Here is a 17,053-nt window from a genome sequence, read left to right on the forward strand (position 1 = left end):
TGTGTTTATATTTACTGATATAAAATCTTTATTATTTTCTTATTAAAAACATGGAGAAGAGTTTTATACAAATATAAATATATCCCCTTGAAAGAAAAAAGGACCCTAAAGTCATTTCATTGTTAAGAAAATAGTTTACCTCTAATCCAATAAAAATTGAACTGAATTCAGTCACTAACAGAATTTGTTCACATGAGATCTGAAGTGGAGCAGCTCATGCTCCATAACTGTGTAGGCCTATCAGTCCCTATCAGGATGAATAAACCTGGTGTTATTAGAGCACAGAAAAGATCCATTTTTTTCATTTCTTCTTAAATGAGATAGCAGAGTATCTGATTGTTTAAGAGGAGAAAAGGAGCACAGTGGTATGCCTTTTTTCTATTTAGACAGATTAGTCTACTTAAATTCCAAGAGGGTGTTCTAAAAGAAAATAACAGAGCATGGAGTTAGGCAACTTTAGTTGTTTGTCTTAAAGTGAAGGCACATCTGAAAAGTGAATAATGAATGACAGCAAATTAAAGTGTAAGAAAAAGATGTAGGAGGGAGAGAACCAAGATGGCAGCATAGGTAAACACCGGAGAATGCTGCCTCGCACAACCACTTCAAAAATACAACTAAAAGATGGAACAGACGTCACCCAGAACCACAGGAAAGCTGGCTGAGGGGAAATTCTTCAACTAGAAGGAAAGAGAACAGCATACCGAGACTCAGAGGAGGCGCAGTGTGGAAAATACAAAGATGCGGAGGTGCGTGCGGAGCGAGCTGGTGGCTGAGGGAATGATTGTCATTTTCAATCAGGAGGGAGGCTCAGGCCCTGAGCTCCAGTTCTGGGCAAGTCTGTAGGGACCCAGACTCAAACGGGAGAAGTGGGACTGTCTGGCATTGGTTGGAACGCGAGGGCAGCTTTCTTTCTGAGGTTTGCAGCGGTTGCTGGGACTCTGAGAGGCAGAGCCTCTGGGGATGAGACTGAGAGCAGCCATAACTGCTCCCAAGCCATGCACAGAGCCATTTGCAGGATAGCCTCAGGCAAAGGCTAGATTAGCACCTCCCCAGAGGACAGAAGTTTTCCCACTGCAGACACAGCTGACTCTCACAGGCCTGGAGGTCAATCCCCCCAGTATTAACTATAACAATCAAGGCTTAACTACAAGACTGTGCACAAAGACCACTAGGGGGTGCACCAAGAAAACATAAAAAAATGCGGAGACAAAAAACAGGACAAAATTGTCAATGGAAGATATAGAGTTCAGAACCACACTTTTAAGGTCTCTCAAGAACTGTCTAGAAGCCGCCGATAAACAATGAGATCTACAAGAAATCTAATGAGACCCTTGATGTTATGATAAAGAACCAACTAGAAATTAAGCATACACTGACTGAAATAAAGAATACTATACAGACTCCCAGCAGCAGACCAGAGGAGTGCAAGAATCAAGTCAAAGATTTGAAATGCGAAGAAGCAAAAAACACCCAACCAGAAAAGCAAAATGAAAAAAGAATACAAAAATACGAAGATAGTGTAAGGAGCCTTTGGGTCAGCTTCAAGCGTACCAACATCAGAATTATAGGGGTGCCAGAAGATGAGAGAGAGCAAGATATTGAAAACCTATTTGAAGAAATAATGACAGAAAACTTTCCCTACCTGGTGAAAGAAATAGACTTACAACTCCAGGAAGCACAGAGAACCCCAAACAAAAGGAATCCAAAGAGGACCACACCAAGACACATCATAATTAAAATGCCAAGAGCAAAAGACAAAGAGAGAATCCTAAAAGCAGCAAGAGAAAGAAAATCAGTTACCTACAAGGGAGCACCCATATGACTGTCAGCTGATTTCTCAACAGAAACTCTGCAGGCCAGAAGGGAGTGGCAAGAAATATTCAAAGTGATGAATACCAAGAACCTACAACCAAGACTACTTTATCCACAAAGCTATCATTCAGAAGTGAAGGCCAGATAAAGAGCTTCACAGATAAGAAAAAGCTAAAGGGGTTCATCACCACCAAACCAGTATTATATGAAATGCTGAAAGGTATCCTTTAAGAAGAGGAATAGGAAGAAAAAGGTAAAGATACAAATTATGAACAACAAATACGCATCTATCAACAAGTGAATCTAAAAATCAAGTGAATAAATAATCTGATGAACAGTATGAACTGGTGATTGTAATAGAATCAGGGACATAGACAGGGAATGGACTGACTATTCTTGCGGGGGAAATGGGTGTGGGAGATGCGGGAAGAGACTGGACAAAAATCGTGCACCTATGGATGACGACAGTGGGTGGGAGTGAGGGCGGATGGGGGGGTGGGAACTGGAAGGAGGGGAGTTATGGGGGGGAAAAAAAGAGGAACAAATGTGAAAATCTGAACAATAAAGATTTAATTAAAAAAAAGAAAAAGATGTAAAGCAAATTAAAATGGATTTTTCAATAATTGCCTGAGAGAAAGCTGAGGATAGAAATAACATGTGACATTGAAGTCAGACTCGCTAAAGGTCAGGATAAAATTATCCTGCATTCCTGGGTTACTTGAAGATGTGCAACCATTTTCAGAACTATGAGGAGTCTATATGCAAACAAACAAAAAAATAACTTTTGGGGATAAAAAGGAGAAACCTATACACAAAATATAAAGAAGGTTTTTCCTTTGGCTGATAAAGCATTTCACAGTGTGGGAAACAGTTTATTGTCTTCACTATCTGATAAGCGTAGACAGAGAACCCCCCAAAGGCTGGATGCCTTTGAAGCCCTAGCAAAGGTTGGAGCTAGGCGCCACCTCTGTTTGTCCAGACAGTGGTAGCTGAAACAACTCCCCCATTTATTATTATGTAAATCCTTGCTGATGGCCTTGGGGGGTCGCCTGCCTAAGGGCTATGCTATGGGGGTATCCCAGATCAATAAAAGCTTGGTAAGGCCTGAGCGCAGGGGGAAGTCCTTCCCCTTGAGTTGGACTTGCCCGCCTGGCCCCCCAATATTCCCAAATTATCCCTTTCTCTTCTCTTTCATTTGTGTGTGGCTCCACTTCCAGGTCCTGAACCCTGATCCACACGGGATGTGGAGGGAAACACACTCAACATCACAGAGTAGTCATTCCACCATTTTCATTAAATGACTGCTGTCTGCTGAGTCCTACGTCATTTTTAAGGGTGCGATTATTGCTAAGATTGTGCTGTTTTTCTGTTCACAATGGCATTTCTGGTGATGTATCATCTGTGAGTGTATGCAGCTCAAAGGAGTCTTATGTTAAAGAATTAAACTTGTATCTCTCATTATGTTTTATAGAATTTCATTCTAGCTATATATCTGGAATTCAATAAAAATATTTGACATTTTTCAAATTGCAAATGAAACAATATGTAAAAAAAGAAAGAATAGTAAAGTTTTACACATAAATTCCTAGAAAACAAAAGCACACATATATTTCTTTTATGTTGACTTTATTATCTGTAACAGAACTATTTATCTACAAGTTAATGCCCAAGGCAATAAATAATGCTGTGGGAAATTTCTAAAAGTTATAAAGCATTATTCAAAGAGAAGGTGTTGCTAATCTACCAAACTATAAGCAACTTGATTTAAAAAATAAGGCTATCCTTCTCTGTACTAACCATTCTATCCATTTTAACTGCTATGATTTCGGAGAGCTATTTGGCCAATTCTGTAGAGCAAGTGATCACAGAGAGAAGGTCTTTTCTACAGATCATCACACAAAAGAGTGATTGGTGCCAAGGAGGTTTATAAAAGAAAATCAAGTCTATCATTTGCAGGAACCCAGGTCTTTTTGTTGAACTGCATACATTTAAAGCAGCTGTCAGTTACAGTGCTAGTATTCAGAATATAGGGATCCAAATCTGAAGCAAATCATGGAATATAAAGGACAAGGAAGCAGAAAGTCTGAATTTAGGACATCATTTAATGTCAGGAGTATGAACGATCAGAATCCAGAGTGCCCAAGGAAGTCATTCAGGCTTTAGTTCATTGATTCTCAATACCAGTGAACCGTTTGTCAATACAAGACTAAAGCTTGTAGGTATAAAAAGAAGCCACTGAAGGATTTGAGGCAAGGAAGGGTGATTTATAGAGCGACTTACAAAGACATTCACTCTTGCTGCTTTGAGGAAAAAGGATTGGAAGGGAGTTTGGAAGGGTGAAAAAAGGATGCCATCAGATGAAATGGACAATGGTCCTCCCCTCCAATGGTCTTTTGCTTCTTCTCCTCCTCCCCCTTCTCCTCCTCCTCCTCCTCCTCCTTCTTCTTCTTCCTCTTTAAATATATTTTGATTAATTTCAGAGAGGAAGGGAGAGGGAGAGAGAAATAGAAACATCAGTGATGGGAGGGAATCATGGATCAGCTGACTCCTGCACACCCCTACAGGGGATTGAGCCCACAACCCGAGCGTATGCCCCTGATTGAAATAAAACCCGGGACACTTTAGTTCACAGGCTGACGCTTCATCCACTGAGCAAAACCGGCTAAGGCCGTGGTCGGCAAACCGTGGCTCATGAGCCACATGCAGCTCTTAGGCCCCTTGAGTGTGGCTCTTCCACAAAATACCACATGCGGGCGTGCATGTACAGTGTGATTGAAACTTCGTGGCCCATGCGCAGAAGTTGGTATTTTGTGGAAGAGCCACACTGAAGGGGCCAAAGAGCCGCATGTAGCTTGCGAGCTGTGGTTTGCCGAGACGCAGTTTGCCAACCACTAGTAAGGCAATGGGTTCAGGAATCAGGGGGTTGAAATGGGAGTCACTTCTCTCACTGCTACTGTTTGTAATCCACTAGCAATAGTTTTTCTTTCTGTCTCCACATCATATAGATAATATTTATAACTATATATGATTATAAGTAGAGTATACAGTTACAGTCATATATCTGTGTATATGCATATATAAAGATTCCTAATATATATATATATATATATATATATATATATATATATATCCTGTACAGAATTCAATGGCTCAAAGAACTTTAGAGTCTCCTGATTCCTAAAAAGAGGTGAATTCTAGCAGTTGTGAGTATACTATTTATAGAGTATTTTATAAGTACTTCAGCCAATGTATTCACAGATTGATTGGTTTAGTATGAGCCTTACATTTTCCTGAGGTTAATTTCTAGCCCAAACTATGGAGATGGTTCCATTATATTCAGGATCTACTGCACTTCTTTTTATTAAATAAGATACCGTCAATGTCATAATATTCTGTGGCTGATCAGAGTCGTGTATCTTCCTTCAAGACTTAACACAGAAATGTTATGGCAGTTACAGAATGAGTCAATGCACTTTTGAAGTCATAATATGAATATGTATTCAATCTCTTTTTGGTTTTCATTTGGTTCCTGGTTCATTGCATTCATATTCACCAGCATAAGAAATGCAGCATTAGCTCACTCAGTTACTCTGTAGCCCTCCTGACACTGATGATGTCAAGAACTGTGAGCTCAGTAAGGACAACCTTGGTTAATTCTCTGACTGCTATGTTTTTCACATTCGGGGATTCTGCCCACAGCCCAAATTTCCATGCACTTGGACCATAATAAAATGTATTAATTGTTTGTTTTCTTTGTTCATATGTTTGCAAAATTTAATGTGATCTTAATTTTTTGAAATTTTCATTTTTGACAAAATTTGTGGCTATGGAAACATAAAGAGATGAAATAGTAATAAACTGGATTCAGATATTATATTAGTATTCTAGTGCTGCCATTTACAAATTACTACAGTAATTTGGACTTTAAACAGTACAAATATATTGTCTTACACTTCCGTAAGTCCAACACAGGTCCCCTTGGGCTAAAATCACGCTGTTAGCAGAGCTGCATTCTCTTCCATAGGCTTTAGAGGAGATTTCAGAGATAAAGAGAGAGAGAAAGAGAGAGAGAGAAAGAGAGGAAGAGAGAGAGAAACATCAATGATGAGAGAAAATTATTGATTGGCTGCCTCCTGCATGCCCCTCACTGGTGATTGAGCCCGCAGCCCAGGCATGTGCTCTGACTGGGAATCGAACTTTGAACACCTGGTTTATAGGTTGATGCTCAGCCACTGACCACGCCTGCCATATTTAATCATAAACTTAAAATGTAATTTATCTGTTACTACTAGAATTCAAATAAGTCAAATTAGTAAATATTTACTGAAGCTCTACTACAAGACAAAGAAGCTTACTAGATAGTTGATTTAAATGAATAACTGTATTACATTTCACATTTAAAATCTATGATTATGTATAAATGCTGCAAGTCTTATTCATAATAAAATACACTATCAAACTCTATAATAACCTTCATTCTACAAGATGAATGGAGAAAACATAGTGTAAGTTGATCATAAAAAACAATTTAGTTGAACTTGACACATAGTTGTCTGTAATTCTGAGGCTGAATGGACACCATATGCAAGGTCAATTTGAGTAAGAAAACCATGGATGAATGACCTGAATTTTCTTTGTTTCTGGATCCTAATGACTGACAGAAAGAAGTCATCATGAGGCCCTGCTTTTTACATAGAATGCAAAGAAAGCGGAAGAGCACATTTCTTTTGTCTTCTTTCACCCACCAAGACCCTTTTTAAGTATAATTCCACATCTTGTAGATATTTTGGTCAGAAATAAAATGTCAATGTGAAATGAAGTCTACCATTCCATAAGCAGTATGGCCACTAAATGATCTTCCATATGCTTTTTAATTTCATAGTAAGTCTACTCTGGTCCGGAAAAGGAAAAATTTGGGTGCAAGGCCACTATACCAGGGAAGCTCACCAGGCTGTGGCCACTATAACTTTCAGGCTCCTAAGGTCTCTCATTGGAAATAATCCATCAAACATTTTCAACTCAATACTTATAAGACTGTCAACTAAGAAATGGATATCTGGCAGCAGATGAGAAAATTGGAGCTGATTTTTCTTTAAAATTTTTTTTTTATTGATTTTAGAGAGAGAGAGGAAGGGAGAGGAATAGGGAGATAGAAACATCCATGAGAGACAAATATCTATTGGCTGCCTCATGCATGCTCCCCACTGCGGATTGAGTCCACAACCCTGGCATGTTTCCTAACAGGGAATCCAACTGGTAAGATCTTGGTTCATGGGTCTATGCTCAACCACTGAGCAACACCAGCTGATTTTTCTTAATATTAAAACTGCTCTACAATGTTGTTCCAGGATATGAAAATAAGTAAGTCGAAATATTAAATTGTGAAGCATTGCTTTTTGGGGGCTTTAATTTTTCCATCTGATCAGCAAATCAATTGTCCTCAGACTGGAAGTTTGATCCTAAAAACAGTAGTTAGTTAATTGGAGAACTATCTTGAATATAATTGATGAGGTCTATGAATAAGTACAGATAAACCTTATCCTCTATTGTGAAGCTGATTTCTAACACACTCTATCTTTTTTGAAGAAAGACTTTTAAAATACAAAATATACTTTAAGAAGAATTTAAAAATGCAGTTTTAAACTGCCTAATTACAGAATTATTTTATATGGAATATTTTATAGTTCTATTTCAAATATATACATATATATATTAACACATTTGGAATTTAGCTTTCCATTGTTATTTTAAAAGACAGTTTGGGAGAATCTTTAAGCAGAAAATAAGTATACTATTTAGGCATGACAAAAATACTATATTAGGAAAAGTGCTTTGAAATGTGAAAAGTTGCAAAAGCTGAAAAGACTTTAGCAAACAAAAGAGACATGAAAAAGAAAAGTTAAAATGATATATTTATAATTCAGAGATGCACTTTAGAAAACTATTCACAACTTCAACTGACTTGATATTTTGGAACCCAAGCTTTTAACACTTCAGTAAAAAGCAGTCAATTTTCAATCTAAAAATATACTCATTTTGTTTGAATATCTTCAAAATTCTAACTCTTGACTTCCATACATATATAAATTATACATTTACTGTGATTTCTTATGATATTTCAGAATAGTACTTTAGCCTGGGACATATGAATAATATTACTCTGCATAATAAAATATGTCAATGATCCTGCATTACTTAATGCAGAGATTTTCTACACTAACTGTACTCAAACTGGGGAGTTGGGATATGTGTGGCTTAATTCTGCACTGGTTCTGGACCTTTGTCACTGGAATCATTCCCCACACTTCTGTTCTGCTGGTTTCTACATTCCTCCCACTGCCACTGCCTAGAAAGCATTTCCTCGGCTCTAAAGTCAGCTGCCTCCTGGCAGTGTCTAGTCTGTGGGATGCACTGGCTGGATATCCTGGCATGGGCAGATACTATTACAAAGACTACATCATTTTTTAGTTTCAGGTCCCACAGAACAGATTTATCTGGCTGTAAATTCTCCTTATAGTGTTGGCAACTTGGTGCCAGCAATACCACCTTCTCTCCTTTTCCTTAACCCTTGTCCTAGAGCTGGTTATAGCTTCCAGGTGCCCCACCATGCCCTCTTTGATTCTCATTTATTCATCACCTGTGCACCAAATCCCTTCACCATGTTCACTCTGTTATTGCATGAAATTTGCCATTGATGGATCCAAGATTCTCACATGTTCTGTAACAAGAACTGCTCCTTGTTTATACACTTAAATGCTGGATTTTTAAAACTCCTCTAGATAAAGGGTTATGAATTCACATAAAAGTTTTTAAACTCTCAGTCTAGGTGCAAAATCTAAATTCCTGGAGCACACAACATCTAGTCTCTATTCATAACCTGAGTTGCCATTCTTATTCCTAGTTTTTGCCCAAAGTGAACTCCAGGTGATACTGTTGTAACTAGCATCCTACATAAAAAAGGTTAATATGCAAATTGTTCCCTTGACTGGGAGTTCAACGGGGAGTTCAACCAGGGGGCAGGGCTGGCCAGCCAACCACCCGTGTCCCCTACCTCCAGCTGGCCAGGCCCAATCAGTCCGTGCACAAATTCATGCACTGGGCCTCTAGTTTATTAATAACTAGAGGCCCAGTGCATGAAAATTTGTGCACTTGTGGGGTCCCTCAGCCCAGCCTGCACCCTCTCACAGTCCGGGAGCCCTCAGGAGATGTCCTAAGCTGCAGTCTGGCCTCCCTGTATGGGAGGCAACCAGAGGACTGATCAGGGGAGGCGCCGGCGGCGAGCAGCCATCCCCATCCCCCATTGCCCTGCTGCTACTGCCACCACTGGCGGCCTCCATCTGTGGGAGGCAACCAGGCAGGCCAATCAGGGGATGGTGCAGGTCGGTGAGCAGCTGGCCCCACTTCCCCGATCACTCCTCCACTGCCGCTGGTTGCCGCCATACCCCCATCGCCATCCCCTTCCTCTGCCCATGGGCATGTGCCTTGGCTGGCCTGGTGCCACCTGCTTGCCAGCCCACCCCCTGCCGACCCATCATTCCACCATTTGGTCAATTTGCATATTATGCTTTTATGATATAGGATAGAAAAGGAGCAAAGGGAAGCCCAAACATTATGGGCAGGTTATTTGAACAGCTTAACCAGGAAGCTGCAATTTCATGTTCCCCAGGGAAACACTGGCCCATTCCCTACAGATAACTGGGGTAAGGACACAACAAAGGGGAGAGAGATGCATGCACAGTAGAATTGGGGTGACAAGGGGAGGTTCCTATCAGTCAAACCTAGGAATAGAGATCATGGGGCAGATTGGGCAGGGCCACTAACAAGCCCACAACATTTGGGGATAAATAATCCCCCAAACAAAGGAGTTCACTCTCTTGTGACTATTGGTTCCTCTTGGCTCTTGACTTTTTTTCATGTGCTTGTGTGGCCCATGGCCATGTGGACCCCATAGACAATGGACTGATGGATTGCAGCTAGACTGATGGACAAATTAAGCTAGCCTGATGCTGGGTTAGACCATGAAAATATGGAGCAGAAATTCTGGACACTGGCTTTGATTCTATCCCCACTGAAGCCAGAGCTACATTTCTTCCTTGGTCCAAAGGAAAATGGGACCTTGGAAATTCCGGGGTGTAATTCCACAGAAATAAAGCTTTCTATAATATCTCACCCTCCTGTGCAAGTTTCAGAAAATCCTTTTTCTCAGGATATTGCAAGAAGCCCACTACTACCAGCAACAGGTGGGATGAGGACCTCTCCCCTTCAATAACACAGGAACTCCAGTCATATACTTTCCCATGATCATGTCCTTGCTGATACAATTGTCTCTTATTTCCTAAGTATCCACATTGAAATCTCACTCAAAGTTCATGGCTCTGAACAAATACAAGAAATTTTCATTACTTGTGGATCTCATATTTGCAAATTTGCCTACCTGCTGAAATTTATATGTAATCTCAAAATCAATATCCATGGCTGTTGCTTAGCAACATCTCTGGGAGCTCCATAGGCAGAGGCAAGGAAAGATCAATTTTAAAAAGACCACTTCAGATTGGTAGGTGGCAGGTTTATAAGGAAGGGAACTCTAAGAGATTTATCTTGGGCAGTTATGAGTAGATTTCCACACCTGCCTACTAAACTAAAAGTTTATATAGAGGCTCTCACTGGGTTCAGTTACTCACATAGGGGGGTTAACCAGTTTCAGTCACTGTTCCCAGTATAGATGGTCTCATCACCACATTATTTTCTCAAGGCTGTATCCTTGGGCTAGGTCAAGGGGGAAGCAAGGAGATCACACATTCCAAGGACAGGGAAGGGAGTATGGGAGTCTCTAATTGTTTTGGTCTAGCTTGAGGACCAAACCAGCAGTCATGTCTTCTTTTTATCTTTTTATTGATTTCAGAGAGAGGGAGGGAGAGGGAGAAAGAGAGAGAAACATTAATGATGAGAGAGAATCATTGATCAGCTGCCTCCTGCATGCCCCCTACTGGGGATTGAGCCCGAAACTGAGCATGTGCCCTGATAAGGAATGGAACCATGACCTCCTGGTTCATAGGTCAACACTCAACCACTGAGCAATACCAGCCAGGCAGCAGTTATGTCTTCTTTTTAAAAAAATATATATTTTTATTGATTTCAGAGAGGAAGGAAGAGAGAGACAGAGATAGAAACATCAATGATGAGAGAGAATCATTCATTGGCTGCCTCCTGCATGCCCCCCACTGGGGATTGAGCCCGCAACCCGGACATGTGCCCTTGACCAGAATCGAACCCAAGACTCTTTAGTCCAGAGGCCAATGCTCTATCCACTGAGCCAAACCAGCTAGGGCCAGTTATGTCTTCTTTTTTAAAAAATATACATTTTATTGATTTTTTACAGAGAGGAAGGGAGAGGGATAGAGAGTTAGAAACATTGATTTGAGAGAAACATTGATCAGCTGCCTCCTGCACACCTCCCACTGGGGATGTGCCCACAACCAAGGTACATGCCCTTGACTGGAATCAAACCTGGAACCTTTCAGTCCACAGGCCGATGCTCTATCCACTGAGCCAAACCAGTTAGGGCCATTATGTCTTCTTGATGACCTTTCCACAAAATGGTATTCTCACAGTCATATACAGACAGTGGAGGAATGGCACTAAATTACCCTCCGAGTCTTCCAACACCAGTGTTCCTGGCTGAGGTAGAACAAAGGCTCTCCTACTGCAAACACATGTCCTTCCCAGTCTATTTAGTACTACATGTGGGTTTTTTCCAAATTTTTGTTTTTTTCTTGTTGGCGATTTCATTGTTTAAATGGCCCCCGAATGTATTGCTGAAGTGCTGTTTTGTGTTTCTAAATGTAGGTTGTGACTTATGTAGAAAATGTGTTAGATAAGCTTTGATTAGACATGAGTTACATGCGATTGGCCATGAGTTCAATGTTGATGAATCAACAATATATAATATATAAGGTGCCCTTTAAACAGAAATACGCATATACAAGGTACGCATTAATTAATTTACAAGAATATTGTGACCAGATGTTTGCGCTCAGTATTCCCCTAGAAGCACTGGTTTAGTATTCACAAATGTAATGTGCACAATGACTTAAGGGACATAACTAAATGTGAATGAAGGTATTCTACTGTACTCCCCTTTCTAGGAAGCTTCCTCTGCTCGCTCTTCTTTCCCTGTTTTAATTTCCCCAAACCCTTTATCTGAAACTCTTTCACCTCTTCTGACTGAGTCATGATTAAATAGGTGGATAAGCAATAGAAATGTCTTAACATAATTTTCACATAGAGCAAATTTCAAGACGGAAAGCAAGTCAAGGATAGTGGGTTGCTAAAGTTAGTAAGGCAGAAAAGAAAGGGTAAGTAGTGTGTCAAACCATGGAACCACAATGGAATATTGAAAACCTATATTTGTAGCCACTAATACGGAAAGCACTAAGCAAATACCAAAGAGGTGGATTCCAAAAAAGCCTCCAATTGGCATTGCTGTGTGTGACCACCTTTTATGTGTTTACTATAATATTGAAGAAGACGGGCTGTGTTGAAAGTGCCATAAATTAGGCAGACACAAGTCATTCCTTTATGCCTTTGATTATGGTTCTTTATGTCCATATCATATCCTATATACTAGGCTATAAGCTCATGATCTAGTATGATTCACTTTTGTTAATGTCTAACAATTTCCAACACATAATCACTACAAATATTTCTTGAATGAGTACATGCAAGAATAAATCTTGTTCTAGAGACAAACAAGACTCATAGAAAGAAGGCAGAGAGCCCTGGTGGCAGGGGTGGGGGCTGTTAGGGGATGATGAGGGATTGAGCAAAAGAAAAACAAAGAGAAAGAACTCATGGACACAGACAACAATGTGGTGATTGAAGGGTGTGGGGAGAGGTTTGGATGGAGGTGGAAGAGGGTATGGGGGATAAATAGTGATGGAAAAAAGAATAAATCCTGGTCTGTACTCCATTAGTATAAAAACTGCATTTTTTTTTTTTTTTTTTTTTTACTAATTAACAATCTGATTATCAAGGAGAACTTTTATTGCTTAAGTTTCAGTTACATGGCTCATGGTATGATTTTTATTTTTTGAGAAACTAGACAAACTCTTTGTGTAATTTAATATAAATCAAGTGTAATGCCATTAGTATGGCTATCAAATAACTTGCAGTTACTGTGTTATCAGTGTTTATATTATTTTCATGCAAAGGTTTAGTAAATATAAAACTTAGTTATTTTTAGTAGATCATGTTTTTCATAGAAACTTGAGTTTAATGTTTATGAAATAAACTTCAACTAAAGTGTTTATAAGGACATGATTTTATTTTATTTTATTTATGATTTGATTTTAGAGATCACATTTTCCCTAAAGTGTTTTTGGTTTTAAAGAATATAAAGTACTAGGTATAGTCAAATTTTAGCTCCAAAGGCAATCATTATTAAAAAGATTATTGCCTTGGTTCTTAGGTTTTGTATATGTCTCATGTAATATAATGCAAGGTATAATTAATCAAAGTCTACTTTTTGTAATTTTCTTCCAAATATTATAAAAAAAAAAACCTTTCCTAGATGTTTGGACCAACAAATCATTTATTAGCTCTCAGACATTTCCTGAGAAAAAAAGATGACAAGTTGATTTGAAAAACAAGAATTCTCATAGAGATATATGACATTGACGTAGTAAAATTTTTTTCTCATGTATTCTTTACTTTGAATAATTAATTCCTAATTAAAACCTGGTATGTAACTCCATCTGTTAATTTTGGTTCTAATTTTATTATAGAAACTAAATGTTGGAAATTAACCATCTTATAAATTATTATCTTCATATCTACTTACCATTTCCTTGGTCTTAATGATAAGACTACCCACAATAGAAAATCTATAAGCAATGCTCAAAAAGCATATTCTAGCATTCTTCTGGTTTCAAAAATGATGATTGGGCCTTTTTTTTCAATTCCAACTTCAATGGGCCTTTTCCATGAAATTGCTGTGCATAATAGCATTGAAAGAAAGAGCTTGATCAAGGAGATCTTTTGATGTTCATTCACTGAAAAGCAACATTGTGTCTTATTGCTACTTAAATTTGCTGAGGAATGAAATGGATTGTAAGTGATGATCTGGAGAAATTATAGGTCTTAAAATAGTTCTTTCCCATTATAGAATAGCAGGACATGAATTTATTTGGCCTTTCTACAAAAACAAACTATATGTAATTTTACTTCTACCAGCCATACATGTTTTGGCAATTTAAACCATATTCTGCTTCACTATAAAATACTGTCAATTATTTTATTGAATCATAATCCTTAATTCTGGATATGAGTCAATATGATCTAAAAAAAAAGGCTTATGTTTATTAAACAGCACATATATTATTAAATAAGTTGGAGTAGTTGGTCAAATAATTTGATTTTAGAGATCCAAAAACTCAGACTCAATTATCATTGCTTCTCTCTCTCGCTCTCTCTCTCTCTCTCTCTCTCTCTCTCTCTCTCTCGTCCTGAGAAGCTGCAGATTCCACTATAAATCAATGAAAATGTAAGATGTTAATTCTACACGGGCATCATGTGAATATAATTATTATTGATATTCTCTCTAATAAATTATTTCTAGCCATATTGATAAAATTTCTATTTCCTACCTATAACTATAAAGACCATATCTTGGTAAATTTATCATAATAATGCCATTCTTTGAGTCCTGTCAACTTCTATAAATCTTAGCATAACTACATGATTCTCTGTCAAACATTAATGACAAAAATATTATCTAATCGTAAATTATAGAAATTCTTTCTTAATGTATTAAAAATTTTATAGTTATTTTTCTTACATTAAAATGAGAAAACCGCTCTTAGTTTTAACCATATGGTTTTTTGTTATTAGATACCCTGATCTTCAAATTTGGCAATTTCATATGCTTTAACTTAGCCTTGTTTTGTTTCTCTATTAAGCACACTCAACTTGTTTTGCAATAACCACATTATATATTTTCTTTGCTCCTAAACTTCCCACCTCTCCTCATTTCTCCTTCTATTCAGGACATACCAAAAAGATAGTTTTACACTTGTGGGTGCCTGGGTTTTGTTTAATCACAGCTGAATTCTATCCCTAATTCCACTTTGGTTGCAAATAAATAATTTCTGAAGCTTGATTTTCCCAGCTCCCTTCTGACCTGGTTTGGCTGCTGGCTTTGCCAGTGGAGGGGCTGGTGGGAGAGTGAAAAGCAGGAAGGAAGAAGCATAGGCTCTCTTCCACTCCTGTCTCCACGTTTTAGGGTGTCTCTGGAAGCAGCTTCATCTCCTCCTGCTTTCATTGGGCAGGCTTCCTGTCTCCAGCCTTTGTGGTGTGACCTTAGCCTGGAATCAGGAAGACCATCTTTTCCAGTGACCTTCCCATATGGGGGTAATAATGAGACCCTGCTGTCCCCAGTCTCTGAATCTGAGAATTCCTGTCTGGGTGCTCTGCTCTGTGTAACCAATTCCCTGCAAGGGTTTCTATTGCAAACCCTTGAAGTGACTTTTCTTTTCTTTACTAAGTCCTGACTGACACAATACCTAAAAATGTACAACCTGCTAGGTTTGAGTCTTGTTTTATTCACATCTCCAAATCTACAAAGTAATTGAACCTGAATTCATCTACTTTTCTCTTATTATAATAATAATGGCAGCCTCTTCCACATATCCTTTCTCATCTACCCTATCTCATCTGCTTTTGTCAATTACTTATTTCTTCAGTCTTATTTTTTAATTATGTAAACAGCACATAAATACAATCAAATTCTACCAGAATCATTCTTTGAAAAGTACTCCCTTGGCTCTGAATTCTATACAGTGAGTGCATCAATTTCTCCGCTTTCTTTCTTAGCAAATTTAACGAAAATGTTGCCCTTCCTCACCTTCCAGTTGATTTCACTCTACCTGAAATCTGTTGTCAATTTGGATCAACGTTTAAATGATAAAACCCACCAAACTTTTTTCTGTCCTCATTTCAACTGTCTGCACAGTAGCTTTTGATAAATAGCTAGTCTCGTTTTCCTAAAAGCTTTGGTCTCTCCCAGAATTAAAATTCCACACAACGCTGGATTTCTTGTTTATTTCTTTGTTTGCTGTTTTTATTATCTGTTTCATTTGCAGGCTGTGTCTCCTCAACTTGGCCTGGCACCACCCGCTCACCTGCTCCACCATCCCTCTGTGGTCCTGCTCTCAAGGAGGCCAATTCGGGACAGCACCTCCACTGCCACCTGATGCCATCATAGCTTCGCCTATGCCCGCCATGTTCCACGCCACCCCCGGGTGGTCAGCGCACATCATAGTGAGCAGTCAAACTCCCAGTATCTTGGTTGAACTCTCGGTCAAATGACCACCAGATGGGACAATTTGCATATTAGGCTTTTATTATGTAGGATATGCATTACCTATGGACACAAACAGTAAGGTCGTGAAAACTTGGGGTGGGGCAGCTACTGGCTGGAGGAGGGCAATGAGGGGAAAAGAGGGGGACATCAGTGTTAAAGATTTTTTTTTTAAAAAAATCATCTTTATATTGATGGCTCCACATTTTTAACTTAGTTAATTAAGCCCACTTTTCTGGCATTCATATCCAATTCCTATTTGAAATTTCAACTAGGATGTCTCAAGGGCAATTTTTGTTTAACCTGTAGGAATTTAAATGTCAATTCCTCCAGTCTTACCCTGTCTTACTTATCTCATGAATAAGATCAATACAAACCTAGCAGCCATTACCAAACTTATAGGAGACATATTTAAGAGCTTTGTAATTCTAATCTATTAGCATGGTAAATAACATTAATAAATTAAAGTGATGTTCTATTTACCTTGCTCATTCCAAACATTACTTAATTATAATAACCCACATATGAGACCCAAAGCCAGTAAAGTATAGAAATAGAATTTAAAACTAGATACTCTGGCTCTAGAGTCTGTGCTCTTAATAACCATTATTAATCGTCCCATTGCTTCTACCTGCAAAGCACTCCCCCCCTGCCCTTTTTTTTTTTTTTTTTTTTTTTTCATGGCTAGGGAACAAAACCACGCTAAGATTTTTAAAAAGGAAGAAGCCAAAATGCATGAGTTATTAGGGGCTGGGATGGCATCAGAGTATTCCAAGATGGATGAGCTCAGGCTACACCAAGCGTGTCGAACTCACGGCCCTTGGGCCGCATGTGGCCCACAATGAATATTTTTGCAGCCCGGCCAATATAACGGTATGCAAGAAA

Source organism: Myotis nattereri (assembly GCF_964212035.1).
Source record: "Myotis nattereri genome assembly, chromosome: 3".
NCBI lineage: Eukaryota > Metazoa > Chordata > Mammalia > Chiroptera > Vespertilionidae > Myotis > Myotis nattereri.